Source organism: Salvelinus sp. IW2-2015, linkage group LG15, assembly GCF_002910315.2.
Source record: "Salvelinus sp. IW2-2015 linkage group LG15, ASM291031v2, whole genome shotgun sequence".
Classification (NCBI taxonomy): domain Eukaryota; kingdom Metazoa; phylum Chordata; class Actinopteri; order Salmoniformes; family Salmonidae; genus Salvelinus; species Salvelinus sp. IW2-2015.
The window spans coordinates 40,283,851-40,289,850 of NC_036855.1; the positions used below are offsets into that span (position 1 = coordinate 40,283,851).

At 44.1% G+C, this 6,000-nt stretch overlaps 1 protein-coding gene across 2 annotated transcripts in view; it reads right to left on the minus strand.

Annotated features, from left to right (window-relative positions):
* The window catches only part of kremen1 (kringle containing transmembrane protein 1), a 130,971-nt gene that overhangs the window by 82,217 nt on the left and 42,754 nt on the right, over positions 1 to 6,000 (minus strand). The gene's annotated exons all lie outside the window — the stretch shown is intronic.

The window sequence follows — 6,000 nt, forward strand, 5'->3', positions numbered from 1 at the left end:
TTTGGCATTTAGAGAGAAAGATCTATTCTGATAAAAATCCAAAGCTTGGCTGAGTTTTTTTCAGTCATGTTTTTACATCAATGTAGTGACCTAGTCTGTTGATAATATTGAGCCAAAAGAGTAGGCTTCAATTCTTAGCGTTTTACACAAATAGGACACGATCTAAATAACTGTAAGTCTTGGAATAGTTGTGTTCTTTACCCAATTAAAGATTCTAAAGATGGCCAAGTGTGTTAGATAGCTAGCGTGAGATCAATCACACAATATTGCTTCAATTAATGCCCTCCAAAATTTCCCCAAGGGTCTTGAGAAACCCACTACGATGTACACAGTAAAGAAAAACAGGCATGGTTTGAATTTTCTGTAAAATTGTACGACAACCATATGGAGACGAGAGAGAGCGCGAGAGCAAGTGAGAGAGAGAGTGACAGAGAGAGGGACAGAGAGAACAAACTAAAGCATGGTTAAACAACTGCATCTCCACTCTAATGCTCAACCAAAAAAACACAAGATGGAGAAAATAAACACTTTTTTTTCTCAGACAACAAAAAAAAGAGAAACCAAATAAACACAGCCAGTGGTGAAGGGAGTCTGACGAGCCCTCATTGCAGTGTTTCCCTCGGGCTCAGAGGGAGAGAGGAGGGTCTCTGGTCTGGCCAGCACAGACACAGGCCCTGTCTGAAAATGCATCTTAAACTCTCCTATACTTGAGGTGCAGTACAGTGAAGTATAGAGTGAAGCTCTGTCACTTTTACTGTCCATCCTGCTTGCGGTGACAGCCATATGCCCTGAGAGATAACGCTATGATGTTGGTCTCTCTCTGCTTCCCCTTTGGAGTCTAAAGTTTAAAGCTCCTTTCCTGTTCCACGGCATCTAGGGTAGAACATCATTCAGATCAGTCTATCCCTATAGACCAGCTTGAAGCAGCCCTGTACAGCTCGTTACCGGCCTGTTTGGGAAGAGACAGCAGCATCACAGAGCTTTGGAAGGACTGCTCCCAAAGTCACCCACGCAACTCAGCCCTAGATGTGTTAGTTCACAGACGAAGGAGTCAATCAGTCCTACCACTCGGTATTGGTCTCCCCTGATTCCCGTTTTCTCCTTAAGACACCCTTATCCAGTCCTCCATAAGGCTGATCTATGGAAGAACACCGAGCAAAATAGAGCAAAAACAAAATCAAAACGACTTCAGTCGCCCAGTGTTGTCTGTATGGAGGTTATGGAGGTTTGATATCTGAAACACAACTTGTCTGATGTCATTCCTTCTATGTCTCGTGCCAAAAGTAACAGGGAACGCATACAATGAATCTCCAACGACGTATTCTGCACGAATAACCACATACAATAGTTTCTGTCGTGAAACACGACGTTCTTGCAGAAGAACGAGCTGCCTCCATGTCAAACCAGGAGAGGCCTCCAGTTGCTTTCAGTGTCATATAAAAGTGGGTTTTAATGAAAGACATTTAGGGCAGGCGCAATTGTTCGGTCAGCCCTATCCACGATCCATCACCGGCATGACAGACTGACAGGCTTCACTGCTAGTAAGGAGCTGAGGGGTGTAGGGTTTCAGTAATTATGAAGCCACTCCATTGTCTGTAAACTGCAAACAGCTCCTCACTCCCCCGGTGAATTAGTTCTGCCAGTGTCTAGGTCTGCGTGGCTCAGTATCAGCCAAGCATCATAAATATACCTAGAGACTAAAGTGAAGGGGAACGAACATGTATTCATAAAAGTAGCAATCCGGCTTTATAGCATTAGGAGACGTGTCACACTCGTATGGGGAGTATAGAGAGAATGCAAACAGAGAGAGATAGCATCAGCTATCAGTCTGGCATTCAGAGGACAGATGAGGCAGTTTAATAAGGTGGGATGAGTGTGTGTGTGTGTGTGTGTGTGTGTGTGTGTGTGTGTGTGTGTGTGTTGTGGTTGTGTGTGTGTGTGTGTGTGTGTGTGTGTGTGTGTGTGTGTCACAGGATTCACACTGAGCAGTGTGGAGAGTTTGAGGGCCAATTCCAGTGCATTCATGAGTCACTCGTATCCCAGAGCAATCACGTCAAGGGTGCTATATTCTCCACTCCAGTCATCTCAGACAGACAGCAGTACCTTGCAGGAAGCGTTGAGGCAGAGCCTTGCATGACAAACAGGCCTCGTGTCTGTCCTTCAAACTGGACACACACACACACACACACACACACACACACTAGATTGAAATTGAAGCGACTGACGTTATGGTGCCTGCTTTACAAAGCAATAGATCAGAAGAGAAAAGGAGAGGAACCCAACGTGACTTTGTGAAATGTCTCCCATTTGTTAAACTTTTGTGGAAGTTTCCTGTTTCAGTGTTCAGTACTTTGGATACGGCTCCTGCTGTTGGCAGTCATGTCCCTACTATGGCGAAGCTATCTAACCCTTCCAGGACGAGACGGTAAATAAGACAGTGTTTTCCTAGCGGCCGGGCCAAGGGCTTGATGTGGTCTGGAGGCACCATTTGCCTGCGGTGGGAATGGGAAGTAGTGTATCTGCAGGGACTCAGAGATAATTGAGGCCATCTTAAAGATGAATGGAGTGTTTAAAAGGCCTGCGGAGGAAGGGAGGGAGGGACGCCATGCACATGTCCTTCAAAACGAAAGTTCCTCCCGCTATAGGATGAGGATAGGAAGAGAGATCCAAAAGCTGTGACACAATCCATCCACTTACTACAAGGTCTCCATCCGAAATGGTACACTATTCCTTATTTAGTGTACTACTTTTAACCAGGACCCATCAAAAATAGTGCTCTATATAAGGGAATAGGACGCTATTTGGGACATACTCCAGCTGTCCTCTTCCCTCTGATTGGTGACTATCGCCACCTCAGATCCTCTCCTCCCCCTCTCTGTCAGCATGTGACCATTCCACTCATGTCACATGACAAGGGCCTTCCTTGTGGTTGTATCACAGCCTGATGGGAAACAGAACCAGAGACCACGACCGCATGAGAGAGAGAGAGAGAGAGAGAGAGAGAGAGAGAGAGAGAGAGAGAGAGAGAGAGAGAGAGAGAGAGAGAGGGGGAGTAGAAAAAACTCTTAAATACATGCAAGATCCTCAAATAGAAAAGTCCGGGAAAAGGGAGGAGAAGAGGAGGATGGAGGACTCGCCCCAAACCCCAACCAGCAAAGTCTTGCTCTCGCAGGATACCACACAAACCCAAGAAGTCTTAAAAAAGGAAAGAGAGGAGGATAATTCACTGAGGGCTAATCGCCCTGTTATTATATTTGTCGGGATTTGCGGGCTAATTACTTCCATACTAAGACTTCAAATAGTGCTCGTTGACGAGTGATGGAGAGAGAGAGAGATTGAGAGACGTATATATAGAGAGGGGGAGAGAAAGAGAGAGAGAGAGGAGAAAGAGAGAGAAACAGGGAGAGAGAGAGATAGTTGTGCCTGCTTGTGGTCATGTGATTTCATTGGTAAACAAAACAAACAAGCAGACAAACAAAGGATGTTCCTCCGTAGAGAGCTGCCAGGTCACGCTATTAATACAGCACTGTGATGTTGTGTTAGCTATGAGCAGGGATGAAACAAAGCGCAAGATAATTACATAGGTCTGGTTCTAAAGACAGACTCTGATTTAAGGAGCGTCCTCCATCCCTCTCTATATCCCTCCATCCTTCTATCCATTCCTCCATCTTTTTTGCAACCCAGTAGGGAGTAACAGAGGGACAACCATGAGGACTGACTGTAGGACAGACTATATATATATTTTTATTTGTATTTATTTAATCTTTATTTAACTAGACAAGTCAGTTAAGAACAAATTCCTATTTACAAAGACGGCCTACCAAAAGGCAAGAGGCCTCCTGCGGGGACGGGGGCTGGGATTAAAAATAAAAAAACACAACAAAAATATAGGACAAAACACACATCACGACAAGAGAGACAACACAACACTACACAAAGAGAGACCTAAGACAACAACATAGCAAGGCAGCAACACATGACAACACAGCATGGTAGCAACACAACATGACAACAACATGGTAGCAACACAACATGGCAACAGCACAACATGGTAAAAGCACAAAACATGGTACAAACATTATTGTGCACAGACAACAGCACAGGGCAAGAAGGTAGAGACAACTATACATCACGCAAAAGAGCCACAACTGTCAGTAAGAATGTACATCATTGAGTCTTTGATTGAAGAAATTGAGAAAAAACTTTCCAGTTTGAGTGATTGTTGCAGCTCGTTCCAGTCGCTAGCTGCAGCGAACTGAAAAGACCCAGGGATGTGTGTGCTTTGGGGACCTTTAACAGAATGTGACTGGCAGAACGGGTGTTGTATGTGGAGGATGAAGGCTGCAGTAGATATCTCAGATATATATGAGGTAACTGACAAAATAAAGTAAACACCAACATAAAGTGTCTTAATAAAGCATTGGGGCACCACGGGCCAAACTCGGCTAGGTGAAACGAACAAGTGTGCTCGCATACTCCGTTAAAAGACCTTCGTTTGAGAAACAAGAAAAAACGAGTCAATAGTACTGTTTGTCCATTTTGAGACACCGTAGTCAGTATACACTTCCTCAAAATAGTCAGAATTAATGTATGATAATTCAAGAAATCTGTCAGTAATTGTGACGTTTTTGCCAAGGAGATCTTAGTCGCGCGATTTTACATTTTACTAACATGCTGACCACAGCCCGCGTTTAGCTAGCGGAATGTCCAACCACGTTTCATGTGTTTCAACCTGTCCCGAAACTAATATACTGTTGACTAACCCCATTCCGTACAAATATGCGCAACCGCGGCATTCAAACGAGGCTGCAATGAAAACGAATGGGACTGTAGCGACTGTGTTGGCATCAAAATCTGGTGTGTGAATAACGTTTCTATTCAAGCGTTGATTGACATGGTAATGGCCCAATAGTATTGGAGAAATGGACCCCTCTGACACTGTACGTTAAATTGTTACGTTTCATGACGTAATGTACAGCACGCATAATGCAACTAATTCTGTTTCGTACATCCTCTCTTTACCATAGTGGAATCCAAGAATGGCGTAGCAGTCGGATGTTTCTTTGTCCTGTCTTGTCCCGTGTAAATAGTATTCGTATTTTTCGTATATATTTCGTATTTATTTTAATTTCACTTTCCATCTAGGAACTGAATATACATTCCTACATTCCGCCTCACCCAATGTGGTACGGACCTGCTATTTTTTATATACTTTTGAACCGTAACCCCAATCAGAAGCTAGCCAGATAACTAGCTACTAGCTAGTAGTCAGTTAGCCACTGCTGCGGTCTTCGCCCTGCGATAAATACAGAGTGCGGTGCGCTTACTCCGCGCAACCTTACCCTAGTAAAATACTGACTGATCTGCCGATCTCGACTTCGGCGATGTCAATCTACAAAAATAGCTTCAAACTCTACTCGAAAAAACTGGGATGCAGTTTTATCACGTGCCATTCGTTGTTGTTACTAGAAACACCTTATACGCGCTCCCACTGCGCACCTTATCCCTAGTGGTGGCCACTGCTACATGCTATGCGATTCGTCAGAGACCGCAATGAGAGCTTGCCAGGTATCCACTACGCTTAAATCGCTAGGTAATAGGCGCCTTATCTCAGTTACTGTCTCGAGATGTACTACACGCATCCACACACTCGCTCCAGCTAGGTGTATCTCACTGTTAGCATTCCTAATGCTGGAAACCTCATTTGAAGACGTTTGCTCTTACCAGTTCTCTGTCCCTGCGAACTGAACGCAATTGCAAAAATCACTCTTGAAGTTGGAAGACTTTGTATTCTCCCCTCACAACCAATTGATAAAATTGCTGACTGAGCTCGAGAGCAGACTAAGAGTCGGCTAAAATGCAGTCGTACATAGTTCCATTCGTAAACTACCTCACCCAATTATCCTAACCTCAGCCCATCATGCTTTTATTTATTTAACTTTTCTGCTCTTTATGACACCGTACGTCATAAATCTCTTCTTGACTAATCATACTGATGAT